The sequence below is a fragment of the Anser anser genome (genome assembly GCF_964211835.1).
Source record: "Anser anser genome assembly, chromosome: 7".
Classification (NCBI taxonomy): Eukaryota; Metazoa; Chordata; class Aves; order Anseriformes; family Anatidae; genus Anser; species Anser anser.
Genome location: NC_139727.1, coordinates 26,778,968 through 26,800,192, shown reverse-complemented (window position 1 = coordinate 26,800,192; position 21,225 = coordinate 26,778,968). Strand labels below are relative to the sequence as shown.

Sequence of the window (21,225 nt, the reverse complement as noted above, 5' to 3'; positions counted from 1 at the left end):
CCCACTCACGGCCACAGCTCCTGCAATCCATGACAGCCTGCGCCGCTGGGACACGGCACAGGTGGCACGGGGGACACGGTGACAGCCGGGAGCTGCCTGCGCCAGGCAGGACGAGCACACGCAGCCCTGCGTCTGCCTCCAGCCTGCCACCTCTCCTGGCCACCGAGAGCCTCGGCAAACGCGGGGCAGTCCCTGAGGTCTGAGAAGAATGAACTGATTTTTCAAGCGGTGCTTTAGGGGGTCAGGGGAATCAGTTAGCCGAGCGGTTAGTGTTTAATGGATCACAGCAAAGGCATGGGAAGAAGAAAGGAAAAACGTGGAAAATAAATAATCCTCGTACAGCCTTTTTTTTTTTTTTTTCTAAATGCTACTGGTTGTTTGAGTGAAAAGTAGCTGAGTTAGATTAACCTAATGTATTTATCCCGCTGGCTCAGGCATATTAGCTGGTTTTCTGGATGTTTAGTGGATTAGGGACAGATACAGTTACTTAATACTCATTTACTTCAGACCTCCAGGCAAAAAGCTGTGCTTGAAATGGAATTGCTATGGAGAGGATAAGACAGACACCTCGACGGCAACACAAGGACAGCCAAAAGGTGTCACCTGCAGCTCCCCTGATAAAAAAGAAATCTTTTCACCGTGCAGAACAGCCCGAGTTCTTAAAGGCTACAGGAGGAATTTTGTTCATCATTAGGAGTCTCTGCAGAGGGCTGGGAATTGATTTTCCATGCATCCACCAGAGGAAACCAGCCGTCTGTTTAACCCAGCGCAGGCCCTGCCACTGTGAAACGATATTTTCCCCATGACACTTGTTTCGTTTCTGCGCGCCTGCACACAGCGATGCCACGTGCGTTTCATGCTCTGCCACGACTTCCCAGGCTGGAAACCTCCACGGAGAAGGGCAGAGAGCTGGGGAAACACGCAGCTCTCTCGGGGCTGCTCTCCTAGCACGCACCAACCTGCAGAGCATAGCGAGGCCACGCAGAGCTGGAAACACTGTCAGACACCCCTGAGTCCTATTTGAGCCATCAGGCAGGTCTCAAACCCACTTATCTCCTTTATCCTGGATGGCTGCTGTAGGATGGAGAGGACTGGGAAGCACCAGCCCCTCTGGAGGCTCGGGCAGAGCCTCGATGCCCAGCTGGCACAGGGTGCCCAGCCATTAGGTGGCCCAAGGGCCCTTCGGTCCCACCTCATCTGGCCACCCAACTCTACATGTCTGCATCACTTTCAGCTGCAGTTAGGTGGGAAGAGCTCTGTCATGGGCAGCTAAAGTACAACAAGAAGCATATTTAGTAGACCTTGAGTGATGTCCAGCCCTCCATAAGTACAAACAGGGCCAAAAGAAATGGCTGTAAATATTTTACTGCCATGACTAGGGATGGCCACGTTACTTCTGAGTAATGAGAACACGAAGAATCACAGTATTATTAACAGCTGGCTAAAATTCACTTTGAATTCTGGATAATTGCACCATTTTTTCTTCATCAAACACAGAAAATCTTCCAGGAATTTAACCTTTCCCCAGCTAACAGATCATTAGGCAAGGCTTTCACAAAGCTTTTCAATAGAGAAAGCCATTGTTGTACCAGAATGAATCTTAATAGAGCAGAACTGGATTTATACGACGCTCTCACTGCCCCTTCTCCCCCTCCGCCTGGTGCACGTGCACACTCTCAGAGGGAATAAGGAAAAAAAATTAAAAAGTAAAGAAACCTGTACACAGCAGGATAAGAAAAAGCACTAAAACGTCCAATTCTGAGTGTGTAGACATGAAAACCAAGGCAGTGGTCCCAGTTAGCCATCGTGATGCTATACTGAGCAGCACGCAGCAGCTTTCCTCTGGCAGGAGCAAGCGGACAGAGGCTTTGCACCCCATGGCCCTGGCACAAAGGGAATTCAGAAGCTATTTGGGCCTTGCTGACCCTTTGCATCCTTGGTTGCAGAGGTCTGGACACATCTAGAGAGTGAAAGCCATCATACAAGGCATGGGGCCGGCTGGCAATGAGTGAGGATCTGCTCCCACTGCTGCCCTCAGCTGAAGCCATGCACAGGAATTGGAGATTCTGGCTGTCTGCCTGGACCTCTCGCCCTGCTCTGAGGGGGACAAAGCAGGAGGTGGTGTCTGTGAGGCCACAAGTGATGGTGGGGCTCATGGGGCAAGTACGTCCTATGAGATCGTCTCCCTTTTTTCTCCTTTTATACTGGGCTAAATTTTAAAGTTCTCTGAAGGATGGATGGCACTTAACTCTGCAGCACGCCAGCACAAAATCTGAGGCGTATTAAAACATCTCTGGCAGTTTAAAATAATTGGAAAGCGTTTCCAGTCGCAGTTACTGAATTAAACATTGTACTAGAGACTTGATAGAGAACATAGCCTTGACTGCCATTTGGTAAGAGGGACAGTTCAGTAATCTCTGGGTTTGAAAGTCTTCCACATTTTTTATTCTGCTTCGGGATTTCTGCTTTGGCAGGGCTCAGCAGAAGTGGAAATTCGTGTGCATGAGAGGGAGGCTGAGACCCGGCGGAGGGGTGGGGGGCACAGCATGGCACAGCATGGCACGGCATGGCATGGCATGCCATGGCACGCTGGGGGCTTTCATAACCCTGGGAAGCCAACCAGAGGATGGGGGAGAAGAGCCTGTTCTTGCTCCATCTCACTGCTCACCACGTCCGCCCCATCCCTCCTTCCCCACCGCCTCCCGCAGGCGCAGCGTGTGCCAGCGTCCCGCGCTCCCCGCGTCCTCAGGTTAGCTGAGAAAGCACAGAGGGAGCGCCGAGACCGAGCAAATGCGCAACAGATGAAGCCTTCTGTTTATAAAGCAAAGAAATGCAGTTCTAGGAATAACGATTTCAACTAATCACGGGTAGTGCTCGGCTCCGCATTACCCATAAATTCTGGAAAACGCCTGGAGCATCCCTGCAACCGACTCCTCGTGCCAGCACCGAAGGCAGCAACATCCGCTGCCCCTCCAGCACCCCGCAGGAGATAGCGGAGGGAAGGGTTGGGAAAGAGCTGGCAAAGAGCAAACAGAAGCCCATGGAGAGCTTTGCAGGGAGGGGGGCATGAAGGGCAGGACAGAGTGTTCAGACGGGAGATGAGTAAGCTGGGGAGAACGATGAATGGAAAAAGAAAGGTATTCCCACTGACAGAGGAACAAGTGGGCACATGGAAAATTTATTTACAAACAAATTGCCACCATAGCCAGCTGAATCCCATTTGCACTGGCTCTCTCAGGCTGAAAGTCCTCAGAAAACCATGTGTGTGGCAAGGACTTGATGTTTTCTTAGCAAATAAATATGAATCAGAAGATATGTAACAGGCAATCAGAATAACACCAGCCCCATGGGAGAGGTCTGCAAAACTGGCTTGAAATCTTCCCATGGCTCCCTTCCCCAAGCATGGCAAGGTTTCGGACAGGGAAGTCAGACCCCCCTGCTCACAATGTGCAAGGTTAGAGCACCAGAGAGCAGCCTTCATCACCACCACTAGATCAGAGGGAAAGCCTCATCCCATTCTGTCCATACACACCATAACATCCAGCTTGATCCACACAATCACAGGAAGATTTTTCTATTCAAGCTGTCTACTCAACTATCCTTTCAAAGCTGATGCTTAAAGCAAATTTTAAAGCTTTCGAGGCTACCAAGAAACCCACACAGTTGCTGGAAATTGCATTCTAATGATGACCATCCCAGCTGGGAAGCTGTTTGGTTTTAATTCAGTCTTCTGAAGTGTTTTGCTATGCAGTAAAACCACACGGTGTAAAGATGCTCAAGAATTCCCAGGCAAAATTGCTGGCAGGAGGGAAAAGTTTGCTCGCCTCAGACAGACGGACATTTCACCTGAAATGCTCCCTCTACCTTGCGAAGCTCCTGGTGTCCCCCAGAGAGGACGGAGGTGTGCAGAACCCCCCCCTTGCTCTCATCTCACCACCCAGGCTTCTTCATCACCCTGCTGGTGAGCAAACACAGCAGGCGTGCTGCGCCCAGGGCAGTGGGGAGCACATCCCAAGGCAAGGTGCAGCGTTGGAGGTCTGCTCTGAGCCACCAGAAGTGCTCTGGCAGAGCCTCACAGTGCTACAGAAAGGGGATCTGCTTTAACCCCATCTGAGGAATACCTGAAAGTTGAAGGGACTGGCTTTAATGCTGCCCGCCAGTAAAGCAACGCTGCGCGCTGTGTGTTAATGAGAAGCTGGATTTTGCATCCAGCTGGATGACAGATGGGGGATCTGGGGCTATTCCCCTCGGAGTATCGAGGGGGCTTTGTTCCAAGGGAATTGTTGTCATCATCCCTGGTCTTTAAGCAGCTGAACATTGACCCTCGATATTCATTCAAGTCTTTAACTAGATATTTTATTTCGTTGCCAATCCAGAGGTGATTATGCTGACCACGTGAGCTAGGTTTAGTCCGTAACAGCACCGTACAGAAATAGCAGTCTGGGGGCTTGGTGTCAATCTCTCGCCAATAAGGAGCTTGGCTGGCAGCCATGGATTGTGGGCTGAGTTCCCAGCTGGCATATAACTTGGAAGACAACCACGAGGTCTGGGTTCAATATCCAATTGCTAAGGAGTCTGGCTGACAGCCTCATTTTGTGGAATGAATCCCGAATTAATATAATGCTTTTGATACCAGACAAGGGGCATGGCCTGCTTCCAAATGCTGTAAGGGCTCAGATAAAAGCCGTAGGCATCGGGTTCAGTGTGTAAATGGTATCGAGGTCGGATAACAGTCAGGATTGGGCTTAATCCTTGGATGGTGAGAAAAAGGAATGAACCCTGAGCTCTGCCTTCATGCGAAAAGGAGCTGAAGTGAGCAGAATAGCTCTGTTTTCCATCCTCACATGGTAAAGAGCTCACAGGACAGTAATGGTTTCTAGGAACAAGTGTATACTGACATGGAGCTTCAGAAGAGATGTGGGATCTGGGTTCAATCTCAAAGTGCTGTAAAGCTCAGATAATGGCCAGAGGGGCAATTTCTAAACCCTCTGTTCCAGCCTGGTGCCTGGGCAGGAACCAAGATCACATTACAGCTAGGAAAGCTGTTTTCCTGTGCTGCATAACTTGGAGATTTAAGACATTTTCCCTTTTTGATCAGGATGAAATCCAGCATCTTCAGAATTTTCAGAGAGAATTAGAGGTGGGCAGCAAGAGGGCTGCAGGTTTGAACAGAGCAGAAGACCAGAACAAGAGAAAATGAGGCTGTGGTCACCACCTGCTCACATGCACCACCTCAAATCACTGAGCTTTAGCCACTGGAACTGCTCCAGAGAAGACAAGGGCACAGATTTTCAGCATCCCCTGCAGTGCCAGCACTGGGGCCCCCTGGGACCACTGCAGGAGGCAGCTCATCCCACCAAGAGGCAGCACCAACCTGCCTTGCACTTATTTCTTACACCGCTTGCACAAGGGACTGGTGTGAAACACTGTGTGCAATGAGAATTCACTCTCAAGCCTCACTAGTGGAGTTGCTTCCTTATGTAGTTAGGATATTTTGCTTGAGGTCATTCGACTCCATATAAAGGAAAACTAATAAAATTTATGTAGAATATACGAGCACCACTTTGAGTGGGCATTTGAAGCTGGTCTGTTATGCAGGAAGCCCTTCCTTGACAAGCTTTTTACCCAAAGCAATATTGTTCCTGTTAAAAATGTCAAATTTGACACTCCAGTGCAACCTCCTCTTCCTTGAAGAAATTCCTGAAAATCAAACACTGTTCCCCGGGACTCTCAGCTTGAGCTCCAAAGTCCAAATGGGATGGACCACAGCGGGCCTGATCTCTGTGAGCACTGCTATAACAAGCCGGGGTCTGTAAGTCTGACCTCCAGCTACCCAGTATGTAGAGCATCAACCACAGATTTGGGGTAAAGCACCCCAAAACACCCTGTAAGGACAGCAACCGCCCCTTCCTAATGAGCAAGGGAGCAGAAGACAAGTGCTACCAGTGCCACCCCTGCACAGGCGGTATTTTTCTCTTAGCCTGCGTGAAGCTGCCCCGCAGGTGCTGGAGAGCTGCCACAGCCCGCGGGGCAAATCCGCCTTCCCCTGGCTTCACCTACGGACACGGGGCGAGCGAAGGCGCCGGTGCTGGGAACACAAGTGCAGATATAACCCAGCTCGGCTGCCAGAGCGTTTGCTGACAGAATGACTGTTTTATATGGCTATAAGAGCAGCTATAAGCGCAGCTGTCTGAAAAGCAGCAAAATCTATGATGTGTGTTTCTAAATCCAATGACAGCTGGCAAGGCTGCGCTGCAGCTCATTCCTTCTTTTACACAGTTTAGCTAAAACACTTCTCCACGATCACCCCAATTTATCAACAAACAGCAGTTTCTGGAACAATTTAAAAGCATTCCCAAATAGGCAAGAAGTGGTCAGCTCTTCAAGCACTCAGCGATCCGTGAGCTCCCAAATAGGCAGGCAGCTGGGGGTGGACGGGGAGGGCTGACGGCAGGAGCGAGTGCCCTCCCTGCCACCTTGCGGGGAGGACAGGGCTGTAGGTGACACGGGGGGGATCAGCGGGGGCTTCGAGGTAGCTGGGAAACTGCAGGGAATTACCCATAGTGGGGAGGATGGTGGGTTATATGGCTTAAAGCCGTCCTCAGGTGCAGACAAGAGCCATTTCTGCGCTGCCAGGGAGGAGAGGTGACACGGCCACTGTCCCTGTGTGGTGTGGACAAGACACAGGGACAAGCATTGTGCCTGTCCCCATGCTCACCTCCTCCTGCTGTGATGCTGGGTATTGAAACCACCATGGGGACCCATTTGCCTGCTACCAAGCTGCACCTACCTCATTAACCCGAGGTGCCATCATTGCAAGGCTGAGGTTTTTTTTACAAATACTTTTTCTTGACAGTGCCTTAAGTGCTATCACTGTATCAAGAGGATGGATGTTTTCAGCACTTTCTTCTAAAAACTGAGCTGCAGCATGGGCTGATCAACACCCCAGGTACACTTGATCCCAGGTATCACGTGTGTTTTTAACATTCATTTAATCCCAGCAAAATGCCTAACCTGGGCAAGCTGTGCATCCAGACCACGCATTCCTGTAAACCAGGCTGGCAGCTCCAATATAATGCTCTTGCTTCGCTGCCTGATCCGCTGTCATGTGGCAGATGCACAGCTCGCTTCGGAATAGCCTCGTGCAGGGACGTGAGCCAGATCCACCCAGCAGCATCCGCGGAGCCGCCACGGCGCAGCGCCGCACACAGCTCCCTACATCCCACCCTGCGGCCGCGGAGAGTGGGACTCGACAGCCACATTAGGAAGCTTTAGCTACCACATCGGGAACAAATTCAAACCGAGGATTTCAGTGTTGCCAAGTCCCGACATGGAAAAATCATGAGTCAAATTCCCCCAAATCATGGGACTGGCTCGAGCACCCTGCTTTGAACAGAATTTTCACTGCCTGCTGTTTTCTAAAATTTTGGGAGCGTTGTAGGACATCCTTAAGCTCTTCTGCCACCAGGAGGGCTAAAACCTGGCTTGGTTCCCTTTTTTTTTTTCTTGTAAATTGTATTGTTTTACAGGTTGCTTGGGCTGGCCGTGCATCCCCGTGGGCTGCCCGGATGGCAGGGGCAGGCAGCAAGCAGAGATGCTCTGCCCTTCGTAAGGGAGCTGCGTCTGCCAAGCTCCCCTCACCATCCCCACGTATGCAGGGGGGAAACCAGAATTCTGAAAAAACAGGTTGTTTCACACTTTATGAGCCTGAATCTCCATTTCCTATTGTGCACGGAGCCTCAGGCATGAGGCACCTCTGCAAACGGCCGGTCCCGGTCCTGGCCTGTCTCCTGCCTGCCGACCCCCTTCTTGCCATCCCATCCGCCTTCCCCGGCCGCTCCAGCCCAGCGGAGCAGCTGATTTCCCCGGGAGGAAGAGGGAGTGACTGGGGCTCTTCGCGCACTTCGTGAGCTGGGCATCTGGTATTTTTCAAAACTCTAAAACATTTTAACTGAAAACTGTCCTGAAAAAAAAAAAAAAAGAAAAAAAGACCACAAAAAAACACCACACCACCCCACCAAAAAACAACGCATAAAACCGGAAATGTTTCAATCTGAAATCCTTAATTAAAACCACACTCTTTAGTACATAAAGAAGGAAGTTAAAAAAGAAATGTACTTTTGCACATTACAGACAGCATTATAATAAACACAAAGCGCTGCCAAGAAAGAGGCATTTTCAAGGCTAAAGTAGATGCCTCCAGCTGCACTAAAATAATGTCAGAGGGCTTGTCCACATTACGAAGTGTCATTGTATTTGAACACGATAGCGAACAACCAAGCAGGATGGATGGGAAGACAGCAATTATTGGCGCGGGCCGCCAGCGCTGCGGCGAGGACCATAACCCGCTGGGGTCTGTGAACTCCTCTGCCTTCCCACAGATCCCAGACCCCGGTCTTAATCTGTAAAATATTTGAAGGAACTGGCCCCGGCTCTTCCTGCTCCTCCGCTCCGTGCCGCGGCTGGGCTCGGCAGATACGGCTCAGCTGGAGGGACCCGGCTTGGCAGGAGCTCTCCCCAGCTGATCTTTGGGGAATCTTGTACCAGAGCACACAGGGTGGAGCCTGAACCCGATTTTTGAGGCACAGACAGAAGGCCGGAAAAGACCGGTGTCACGAGCCTGACGCCCTGCTCGAGGCAGCCCGGGGAGCATGCAAGTAGTGCAGAAGTCAAACCCGGTGCTTCAGCAGGACGGAACTGAGCTTTCATAGAAGTATCCATTATGGGCTTGAAATCTGTTCTAGGGAAATCAGCTGATCCCAATAAACATGTTGCAATTATTACTTAATGTCCATGATCAAAATAAGCACCTGGCTTCTAGTCCAGACTTACCTGTCTTGATCCTAGTGACCAGATCTTGCTATATGTACCACTGCCAGCTAGGATTTAGTTCGTTTGGGATAGCTCAACTTTAAGAGCAAGCCACACCTAATTATATTTCCATTAAGCAGTACCTTTTGCAGCTCTTCTGTATCTTCACAGTACGGCAAGTTCTCCAAACTTCCAACCAGTTCTGTGGCTATTTGCTGTTTTACAAGTCCTACCAAGTTATGTCAACAAACCTCCACTGCGCTTGACATCTAGGATTGCATGAAACAATATTGAGGTGCTTAGGGAGGACAGAGAGAGGACGCTGCAAAAAGTAGTGTCTGTGTGAGGAGGGAGAGGGCACCGAGGCGATGCCCTCCAACCCAGCAGGACTGGAAACTAGGTCTGAGGGGAGTCACTCACAAAAGCTGCTGGGTGCCCTAAAACCAAGGCTTGGGGTCCAGGTAGGGGGAAAGGGAAATTGCAGTCGGATCAGAGAAGGACTGAGTGAGAATACCAGGACAGCCTTTTGATCACAGTTTATGTCTATACATAAAAACCAGGAGAACAGGGAATAAACAGGAAGGCTTCAAAGCCCTCATATAAAACTACAACATTTAGCCTCACCCATACTACATGGAAACACATAGAAGGGCAATATTGGTATAAGAAGATATAACTTGCAGGGGAAAAAGAAGAACAGAACAGGAGGTTGTTGGGTGGTTTTTTTTCGTTTGTTTTTGTTTGGTTTGGTTTTTGTTTGTTTGTTTTGTGTGTGTACGAAGAATACATTGGGCTTCAAGCAGAGGTGAGAAGTAAACTCTTTGCATGTCCCCAGGAACAGAGAGGCAGACAGAAAGTTGATTAATAGTCCAAAACTGGAAGCAAATTTGAGTGAAAGTGCCTACAAAACCACAAAGCTCTGCAATTTAAGACGGTGAAGGAACAAGAAGAATGGATTAAAGATAATGTATCAAAAAAAAAAAACCACAAAAACAAAATCAACAAATTTGAACAAATTCAGGGCACAGGTCAAGAGGATCTCTGGGGAAGGGAGTTTAAGACAGCATTTCCCAACCAGTGAGACATGGAGAGGCAACAGCTGTGCTCTGGGTCCAGGGGAGAGAGCAGCACAAAGAGCAGCAAGAAAATACCCTAGAAATACAAATAAGAGGAAGAAACAGGAAAATATCAACCCATAACTCAATGCAAAATAGTAAACAATGTATTGACATATAGAAAGATCTTTGCTTTGCTTTTCATAGAAAAAAAATAATTGTGACATGGTTGTTAATCACTTTAAATTTAATTGTGAAACAGAAGCAGATCTGAAGAGGAAAGGAACAGATGAAATACGATTTAGGAAACCTAAACCACAAAGTGCTCAGTTATCACTATAAAGTCTGTGTGAGATTGTTTTGCCAAACACAGAAGTTTCATATTTATTCAACACATACTTTTTCTGCATTTTCACTGAGAATTTTGCCGTTATCAGCATTCCCTCTTGCAATAAATGCTGCCCTTCTTAGCCCTTTACTGAAATGGCTTTACTCCTGATATGCTTGAAGTTTACTGATTGCTTTACCACTTTGGACACAGATGCATTCCCTGATACCCTCTGCTTCCTCTCGCCGGTTGCCAGCGTTACAGGGGAAATGCATCTCTTCCAGCTTTACTGCAGTGGATATGTCATCAGCCAAGCTGCTTCTGTTCACCCTTTTAAGGTGAGCAGGGAAGAACAGGCATGACTCCTGCTGAAGCAAGCACCCAAAGTGTCTTGGGTGAACTCTGTTGGGGTCCATGTCTCTCCATCTCCCTGGAGGGCAAGCCAAAGCCAGCCAGCCCTGAAGATCGATGCTACAAAGACATGGACTTGGATGGGCTGAATGCTACGTTTCACAACAGCCACTGCTGCCAGCACCACTCCTCTGCATTAGTTAGCACATCCCCAGTCTCTGTGGAGATGGAGAGGGGTGCTTGCGCAGCCTGCCAGGACGGTAGCTCCAGACACCATCCATTAATTGTATAAGCATCGTGGCTAGAGGAGGCTGTCAAAAACGCAGGGAGCCACGCAGGAAGAACAGGCAGACGGGAGCACAGCTCACCCATGAAACCTGGGGCTCAGCTGAACACAGCAAAAGGCTCTGCCACGAGTTACTGCAATCAATGAATGGATTTAGATGTCAGAACTTATGTTAGCTCTTTTCCAGAGAGACCCTCTGCACGTTTCCTACCACGCCTGTGTACCCAACTGCCGAGTGACCTACAGCACTGCCCTCCCTCCTCCTCCTCCTCTCTTACTACTGCAACACAAATCCTCCAACTGAAAATACATCATATTCTGGAGCTAGAGTCATATTAAAATTGAGTATATGAGGTGCTGGATTAAGCTAATGGTATCATTGGCTTGCCTTCTGGGAGAGGGATCTGAGATTTTTGCAATGTACTTGTCAGATTTTTAAACTTTCTCAACTAAACAAATAACCACCGCTAAGCCTCTGAAAGGGATTCTGCCCCCAGCCAGATGAGAAGGCATTTAGAGACAATTCTTGGGGATAAAGGTTGATCTAAAGAAGCAAAATTTCTCAGGGTTTAAGTGTAACTATGTCACTGGTTAAGTAAACCTTTATCTTTCTGAATATTGCATAATCTCCGTTGAAAAAATAAATGCACGGAAAATAATAAAAATCAACTTATTAAAATATATTCCCTAAAATTGCATGGCAATCTCTAATTGAGTAACTCCACCTGAGAACCACATCCTCTCCAATCACATATGGGATATGCCCACTGGCTCTCACCTTGGTTAAATGGGAACCATGTGGACAGCATTAGGAGAGGGAAGTGCAAGAAAAGGTGAGCCCAGCGAAAGGCAGATGAACGCACCATGGCATGCCGAGGAAGATTAAAGGGAGACAAAAAAGGAGGGCTGAAAACTTTTGACAGCAGAGAATGGGAAATTTTCCGTATCTGAGAAATGCTACAATCTTTCTCTGAGTGGAAAGGAAGGTGTTGGAAGTTGGAAGAAAAGACTAGGGCTTGTCCTGGGAGGAAATGCTTCAAAAGCACTTATTTTTCAGCTTAGCAATGACCTTGCTCCATTTATTGCTGAGGTCTGTGGATGTTGGAAGCCTGATCCTGCAAAATGAGGCTGGCTGTGCATTATTGTACAGCTGATAAACGTTACACTTGCAGAATTGGAACATATATTTATGCTCACAGCACTCAGAAATGACTCAACAGATTCTCACTCAGATTTCAGGTCATCTCCTCAAGCCCTCAGTCTGAAAATTTAGCGTAAGGAATTCCCATTTAAACAGAGATTATAGGATAAAACCATAAACACTCAAAACAGTTTTGCAATTGCCAACCTGGGTTTCAACATGCTCTTGTGCTATATTGGCACCAAGGGGACAAAAAAGGTGAGCGGACAGAAACCAGGAGGTGAGGCCAGGCACCAGGACCACCTCCTGGAAAGAAACTGGAGGGTGCAAGGATGAGGGCAGCAGGGGCCACAAACTTGGCAGCCCCAGCCTCTTCCCAGCAGCACTGACCCCCAGGCCAAGCACCATCAAGAGCTGGTGGTGGAGCACTGCTGAGCAAAAAAGCTCTGGCCACAAAGCGGTTGAGGAAGGGATGTGAAATGTTTTGTGTGCACGTGCACACAAACAGGTAACAACATTTTTAGCCTTTTTGGCCATCCAATCAAGAAGTCTCAAGTTCAGCGCTTGTGTTAGAAGAGAAGGTGGCAGCGGGGATGAGGGCTTTATCAAGCTGATGCTTCGGGTCCTTTTTAATCATGATGTTTTTCTGGTGAGCTTCTTTGGCACTTCAGCACGCACAAGTCCTGGCACAACAAATGCAACACAAGCCTGTAACTATCAGAGGGGCCTGGAAAGCCTCGTTAGCTCTCTGATGGCCCCTCACCCTAGCGCAATCTAATCGCCAAAAGGTCTGAGCAGAAGGGAAACCCAGTCCCTGCAGTGCCCTGGAGGAGTTTTGGCAGTGCGATTGATAGCCATGCTGCAGGAGGGCATTGCCTGGGGCAGGGCACTGAGAGCTGGTTTCTAATCGGCGCGTTTCCTGCATACCCCGTTCCTTGGCACAAGAGGTGCTGCAAGTCCTATCACCGATGATTTCCCACTTCTTGAAGGATGGAGATCTGCAAAATTTCCTTAGCCTCTAATGGCTCCTTCCCAAGGACAGACTCGCTAGGAGGTGCAAGCTATTGGCAGCTCGAGGGCCCAGAGGAGCTGTTGACCGTGTTTAGGCCACAATCCAGAGGACTTGATTTCATCCAGCGTAAGTGGAGCTGTTTTATTTATTCTAGTGGTCTGATGGCAAGGGAGGAGTGCTCCCTGGCTGCCCACAACAGCCACAGCCCTGTTCTAGACACGGGGCCCAACACACGGCCCTGCCCCAGCAGTGCTGCTCGTGTGGGCCGGGTGCCCATCCTCACGTGCCACGGGGAGGTGAGGTTTTGGCAGGCCCATGCTGCCTCTCCAATCCCCTTTTCTGCCTTGAGAAACATTTGTTCTTCTCTTAGACTTTGTTGCCTGGCCCTATCAGATAAGCCCCTGTGGTTGCTCAACAGTAACAGCTCCATGTCATGCCAGAGGACCATTTGAGGCCTCTCCTATCTCCAGCAACGGCCAAGAGCAGATGCATGAGAAGAGCATGAGAGGTGCAACCATGCCACGACACCTCCCAGGGTATGCTCCCAGCATCTGGGAACCGATGGTGTGGGGACATCCTTTGCCAGAGATACAGTCTAGATGTTTATGAGACTCTTCAGGGATTTCTCTTTCAGCACCTTGTTCCAGCAGTCTCTGAAACGCTGTAAACTTTTAGCCATCTCGCAGCCTAGTTGCTGGTGGTGTGAAAACCTCTTCTTCACAAGGCCAGGGTGGCCTCCATGACCTTCACCAGGAGAGAGACCAGGAGGCACTTTCCTTCCACATCTCCACCACAGGCAGAGGGCCCGGTGTGCCTCTTCTGTTAGGGAAAGTAAGGGTTTGAGAAGCAGCGAGTGGGCAGAGAAAATGGAAGAGCATGAGAGGCACCCGTCACGGAGATGTAATCTCCTGGTGGCAGCTCTGCCACCGAGGTGCAGGGCAGAGCACTGCTGCAGGGAAGCACTCGGCATCGCAGGACATCCGGATCCCTACTTCCCGAATAAAAACAATAGCAACAGCAAGGAAACAACGGCAGCCCCAGCACTTCATATGCAACACAAGCATGACGAAACTCAGCTCGGAGTAACCTGCTGTCCCATCTAAAAGTCTGAGAGCAAGATGTCCTAGTTCACACAAAACAGCAAGTGTGCTGAGCCCTCAGAACAAACCCACGCCAAATTATAAATAAAGATCCAAGAAGACTTGACACAAATACTGAGGCAATGACTAGAGAAATGACTTATGAAGTGCACACTGAATGCCTGCAGGGCTGACCAAATGGAGGAGAAGCTTTTAAGAACTGCAGGAGCTTTCCAGAGGAACAGAATCTAAGGAGTGCCAATTTGTGTCAAAGATTTTCCATCTGCACATAAATAAATAAATAAGGAAGATGGAAGCAGACGAGGAGAAGCCTGTATTGTCCATCACAGAGCCCTATGTGGGTGTAGCTCCTCCAGTGCAGAGCCTGTGCTGGACTCCAGCGAGACTGAAGCATTGCAGATGGCCTGTGGTAGACATCTGTATGGAGCTGAGTTATATGTTATAGGTCTAATTCTGCCTCCAAAATTAATACCATGTTCTCTACGTGTCTGAATTACTCTCTGGACCCGCACAGCGTTCACCTGCTGGAGAGGGAGCAACACCATCCCTCTGAGGGATGGGAGACCAGCGAGAACAAAGGGGCAAGAAAAGAAGACGCAAGACAATAAGTAGAGGGGACAAAGAAAACATCAATCGGCCAAGCCATGGTGTCTTGGGTCCCATGAACTCCCACGGCTGTTAATCACAGCTCCTTGGCATAGGGACACTAGCCTTAACATCCACGGGGTGGTCAGCACGCCCGCAAGGGAATGGAGAGAGGGATGGCAGGCAAAGAGGGGCGAAGGCACGCTGGAGAGCGCGGGAGGGAAAAACATTTTGGGGTTTATTTTTCACACAGGATTCACAACATTCCTCAGAAAATTTAATTTTGTCGTCCTGTTCTTGTTTGCTAACCAGAACCAATTTAATTTTAAAACAACACGCAGAGCCAACGGGGGGAAAACATTTTGCAATGGCTCTTCGCTCCCACTTGGAACAGCCAGAACAACTTAACTCGTTCGGCTCCCGCAGCCGCCACACCAGCCAGCCCGTGGGCCCGCCGGCACGGGAGGGAATCGGGGACTTGCCGGCGCCGGCAAACGATATGAGGCGAATGGCTTTTTTAGAGCAACTTGACAAATCCCACCCCGCGCATCTGCAGAGGCTTGAGGCCGCGGCAGAGGAGAGCAATCTGTCGTGTGCAGCCTCTTCCTCTCGCCGCGGGGCTGCCCCCAGCTCCCCGGCCGACAGCTCGCTCCGTGGTTTGGGGGGAAAAATGGTTTGTTACCGCACTTAACAAAGAGCAGAGAGCTCCTATTCCTCTTCCGCTACCAAGAACACGCACGTTTCTCGTATCAGCATGCGAGTCTTCTGTGGTTTTATGCCTTGTTGTGACAGTTTGGTAAACAAGCTGATAAAATCAAGCACTTTTCAAAGGCAAGGTTAACACACTCATGTGCAACCTGGCTTGTCAGAGAACACCAGAAACTCCAAACACATTGCTTCTGCTTACCATCTGCATGAGCTTATTCAGACTAAAATAACAAAGTGTGTTTCCTGATCTCCATCAACGTAAATAGAGCCATTAAGCTGCAAGGGTGTTTACATTCTAGAAAATAGTCATTGCATTCATCCTGATTGCTCCCCATCCCGCAGCCGCAGCTCTGCTGCAGCCCCACACCAAGCATGGCTGGTGCCAGCCCCACCAGACACCAGTTAGCACTGGGCACCGGGACCCACGACATCTGTGCCTCAAAGCCAACACGAAACCTTTCACAAATATTATATGTTGCTGTCCAAATTTGGTTTTATGACTAAAAACAAGGAGGCACTTGAAGGATCCAGCTCTCCTCGTTGTAATATCTGGCAGGCAGAAGTAGGAACGTTCACATTTTTAAACGGAGCTCTTCTGGTAGGTAAAACTGTAAATGTTAGAGCAGCCCTGGAGCTTCCAGGCAGCATGCTTGCAATATCCCTGTCCTCAGCATCACACACACCCTGACACTACAAAGCAAGTGTGTAGAGGTGGCACAGCCCTCGTCCCAGGGGACGTGCATCCTGGAAGGGGAGGGGACCAGACCATCTGCTGAGCATCGCATCTCCAAGCACCGGAGCCAAACGCCACGCTCTTTTTTGGCTGAGGCAGTGCATCTGCTCACTGAGAAGGGCTGGGAGTGATGTGCCCCAGCCCGTGTGGAGGTCCTGGCCCAGGGTGGTAGGACACTGGCAAGGATGTGTCCCCATGTCTCTGCAGCATGCATGGTGCTGGACGCTCGCCCCTGCCGCTTGCCTCCTCGCAGCCCCCATAGGTGTTCCTTTAATTGCCGAGACCATTGTTTTCTCTTGGCCTAGCTTCACCTGCAGAATTTTAGAAGAATGAGAATTCCACATTTGGAAATAATAACAAAAGGATAAAACCGGGCAAATAATCATGCAGGCCAGGTCACACATTCCCGTTTTATTAGACTCAAACCCTCCTGAAAGAATTTCCTTGAATCTGCGTGTACTAGCTAAGCGCAAATATTTTCTAAAGGACATTCTGTTTCACAAAATGGAGGGGCTCCATTGCTGTAGGAGTTACATCATAAATTATCCATTATAAGTTCAGCAGGCTTTGTCTTTGCGCTGTGTAGCATAACAGCCCTGGACCTGCCCTCTCTTTCCCGCTTGGCAAGCCAACCCCACAGTTTCACGGTCCCATCAACAACGTTCCCCATCGCAAGGCCAGAAAGCTCCGTCTGTCTGTATCGCTGCTCTTCACAGCTTTTGTCTTTGTCTCAGTCCCAGCTGAAAATATCCCTTCCCTCCTTTGCATATGGCTCTTCCCTACCCTCTCCCTCTGCTAGCAATTAACTCTGGAGCATTCGGGAAGCAGAACGAAAGACAAGGTGGAAGGCAAAGCCGTTTTGTTCCCCACCATGCCGACAGGGACAGCTCTGCTCAGCCCAGCTTCATGCCCACAGGCAGCCTTCAGCAAAAAGCCCGCACAACGCAAATACGGGTGAGAAAGAAGCGAGTATGAGAGCATTTACTTCAGCTGCTGATGTTCTGCCAACCACGTCATACGCAACCGTTTAACAACAAGGCTCGTGAAAAACAGCACATGAATAGCTGCTTTTACCTTGAATTTCAAGGCATTCTAGCTATGCAAGTGCTGTTTTTAAGAGTAGAACAAATACGTTTTTTCATTTGTATGTGAGCAATGGTGAGATGGGACAGCACACACTGCAGGAGTGCCATCACCCTCAGGACAGCCAAATGTCCAAGGGAAACATCCTGCCGTGCCCAGAGCTGCTCATCCCACACCAGGAACCATCTTGGGTCCAGAGCTATGCACCCGCTGGGAGAGAGGCTTTCATCACAGCCTGTAATTAAGGGGAAATGTTAATGTTACATGTTAACTTGGACCATGAGCTATCCTGGGAGTTCAGAGAATTTAAAAAATGCAAGTATTTTGATAAAGCTGATCAGTTTGCATACCAACTTTAATTCCAAATAAATCAGGGAGGTTTGACTTTTTTATGCTGAGATACTACTGTAGAAACAGAAAGCACCTCAGCAAATCTCGGATATGCTATAGGCAGGCACAACGTGTGAGCACTCAGCACCTTGCATCTTTCCTTCTGCATCTAAACTGGTTAAAGAATTACTCAACAGTTTGCATAATACACCCTAAATATCCTTACAACCCCACAGATTCACTTTGGGGGGGCATTGAGTAAAAAAGGATGCCTGTGGCCTGACTGTGTATTATAATCACATCCAGCCCTCTTCATCTGAGGTGTATGTATCAAATATCTGTCCAAACAGGAAGGACGCACACACGGGATAGTCAGAACAGCCGAAGCTCACGCACTTGAGAAGGAAAACATTTCTCAGTTGTGCGTGGGTTGGCTCTGAGCATCAGGAAATGCACGGGAGACGATGCCCAGCGGTGGGGCGGTCTCATCCACGGGACGTGCTTAGGCACACTGGGATGGGGTTACTGGGAAAGGGACATTTTGAGGACAGGACTGGGCAGGAGGCCACCCCCTGCACAGGGTCAGGTCCTACTCAGAAGCCACCCAACCCAGCTGCGAGAGGTGAAAGTGGCAGCCTCGGTCCGTTCTCAAGCGCATGGCAATGCTTCATTGTCAAAAAGATGGTGCTAGCCAGAAATGTTACTACATTATTCAGCATTAAGAAACATTTTCCACTTAAGAACAGACACAAGTTTCAAGCCAGTGCAAAAGCACCCTTTCAATCAGTAGTAACAATGGCATCATTCAGTTCTGCTGATGCTTCAGCTGAGATCGGTACTTCTGCCTGTATGGTTTTAATAAAAGCAGCCAAATAATCCAGGGATGGGCTCTCTAGAAAGCCCTACGGAGGGTTTGTGTACTCCAAACTGGAGCACGGCATTCATGGCAGTTAAGGTGGTACTCATGAGAATGCAGCCCCCTGGGATAAAGATGTTCCCGGCACAAGCTGAGGCAGTGCAGAACTGTATGCAGACAAGCCCCAAGAGAGAGGGAAGAGAATTATGGAGTGTTGAGCTAATTAAGTTCACAGCCTTAATTATTGGAGCACTACAGCTGATAATGCAAAACCAGCCTTGTAAACAAGCTTCTATTTTCAGCCACTCATGCCAACAACTTTCTTCCGAAAGCATCTGCTGCCGCATTCAGACTTGTCCCATCCCAGGGGCACGTTCTGGAGAGTGTAAAAAGACGTTCTGAAGTGCTGCAGTGTCAGGTAATTAAAGCAAAAGGGATCTTGACAATTCCCACTTTTAAACAAATAATGAAAACATGATGGAACATTTCAAACTCATCTGTGGGGTTGGATCACGCATGGCTTAAGTGCTGGTTGCAAAAAAAAAAAAGAACATGGGAATTCAGTTTTATGTATGACTTCCAAACTCATAACCTTTAGCTTCTCTTCAGAGCATCCTCTCCCGAGCTGGGAGGAACGAGAGGCAGGGTCGCATGCAGCCCCTCCGCCTGCCTCGGGAGAGCACAGATGGAGTCGCAGCCTCACACCTTAAGTGGCCTCATCCTTCCGGCCATACGAAAACTTCTGAGAGGCTCTGAAGCCGGAGGAACCATCGTCTCACCTTGTCTGACCTCTTGTACATCACACGCTATAGTATTTCACCCACTTATCCATGTGCTGAGCCAAATAACGCAAATTTGGCTGAAGAGTGTTTTCTATAAAAGCATCCAGACTGAATGTAAAGCATTACAAGATGAAGAAGAGAAGCCACCCTTTTTTGTCCTCTGCACCCCTCATCTCCCCTCCTTAGGTAGTTTATGCAGACAGTTAAATATTTGTGTCCCATTTCTAATTGGAATTCTTTGGTTTTGGCTTCCAGCCCCTGGTTCTTGCTCTGCCTCTAGCCATTAGATTAACAGACTCTGCAGTAAATTATGAGTGTTTTTTTTTCCCGAGAACACACAAATCAAGTAACTTTTTGGTCTTGTTTTTGATACACCAAGCTGCCTGAGTTTGGGAAGGTGCTCCCTCCACACAGCAAGTCAGTCTCTCTCCACCCCACAGATCACCCTCTGGCTGCACACATCCAGGTGAAATAGCAAACTGCTCGCCCTTAGTAGATACATGCCTCAGCTGGTGCATGGGGAGGGAGAAATGAATGGCGACAGCAGCCTGGAGATGGCACCAAACTGTCCGGCAGAGCGCTGAGGTTTCCATGTCAGTAACATCTAAAGCACCATCCCTGTTCATGTGAATGCTTCACACGTCAATGCACAGAAATTAATTCTTGAAGAAATCAATGCTTACGAAGGCCAGAAGAGGTCATCACATCATCTGGGTTACCTTGTGCATAGCCAGAGCAAGGTACCTCCCAGAGACACCTTCATCAAACTCAGTAGAATAAGAAAATCTTTTTTTTTTTTTAAATGTAAAAAATGCACACCAGGTTTCCTATCCATTTATGATGCTACTGCCCACTCAATGAAGGGTTGAATGTTTCCTGGTACAGGGTTTAGGCAGTGATGTGAGGGTTTGGGAGCTGCGGCGGCTGGAACAAACAGACTGTCATGAGCTGTCAACATGTGAACAAAGCCATCAACTATGCGATGAGATTCCTGGGTGTTAAAATACATTTCACAATTCCCACAGCACATGGTGATTTATAATTCACCCAATTATCCATGTCTCTTTGTGGTGTACAGCAGAAATGTTAATGAGGGACTCAGAGCAGACTAAAATGACCAGCTCTCCATCATGGTCATACGTGTTGTAATGACAAGAAGCATATTATGATATTCCAGTGGCCATTCAAGGGAAGCAGGGCTGGAAAAATGGGGGAAAGAGGTTAGAAAAGGGCCAGATTACCTATTGCTGCTGTGAGTAGCAGTCTGAAGAACAGGGGAAACCAAGACACGGCACTTCAGTCCTGGGAGAGCAGCCGTGGCTGACGAGCCAGCCTTACAGCCCCACCGTATCACGGCCTTGAGGGCAAACCAGACCTTTAAATGACAATGCATTTCACCACTTCTTACCTTTGCCCTACCACTGTAAATCCATGGGGTCGGGCAGATTAATGAAATAATGTGCCGCTTAAGCCCTGCCTGGTGATAAGCCTGACCCCACGGCTCTCCACCACTCACCACACCCGTCCCACATCCCTCGAAGAAGTTGTGTGGAGGGGCTGCAAGCCCGCTGCTGTGTCCTCACTGCACAGAAGTGGGGGGTCCCCTCCCAGGCCAGGACATGCCCCAGAGTGCTATCGCGTTATCGGTTCTGTGTATCTTCTGTTTCACAGCACTTTCCAGCTTAACTCTGGCCAATCCACCACTTAATTGCAAGGACTTAGTCATTAAGCGAGTGACTAGAATTGGCAGGTTATGGGAAAAATCTTTTCTGGAAAAGGTTTTTCTCAGCTGCTTGATAAAAACCATGATAGCAGGGCTATCATAGCTAAGATGCAGGGGTCACCAGGAGCTCGCTGCTGTCAAACTTTCACAGGCTCTCTTGGACCTCCAAAAGAAGCCACTCAAGAAACAGGGGCAAAATCAGAGTAACAGAGCTGTGCGCCTTCCTCTTGTGAAAGCAGAGGTCAAACACCATGCAATAAAAATACAAAAATAAAAATACAGAGCTGCTTTTGTGCACCTCTTATACAGACAGGGTGTAAGGGCCAGGGATGGAGCAGCCC

At 48.8% G+C, this 21,225-nt stretch overlaps 1 protein-coding gene across 6 annotated transcripts in view; it reads right to left on the bottom strand.

Moving 5' to 3' along the window:
* The window catches only part of HPSE2 (heparanase 2 (inactive)), a gene marked incomplete at its 5' end in the record, with an annotated part of 110,022 nt that overhangs the window by 30,678 nt on the left and 58,119 nt on the right, over nt 1–21,225 (bottom strand). The window lies entirely within an intron of this gene.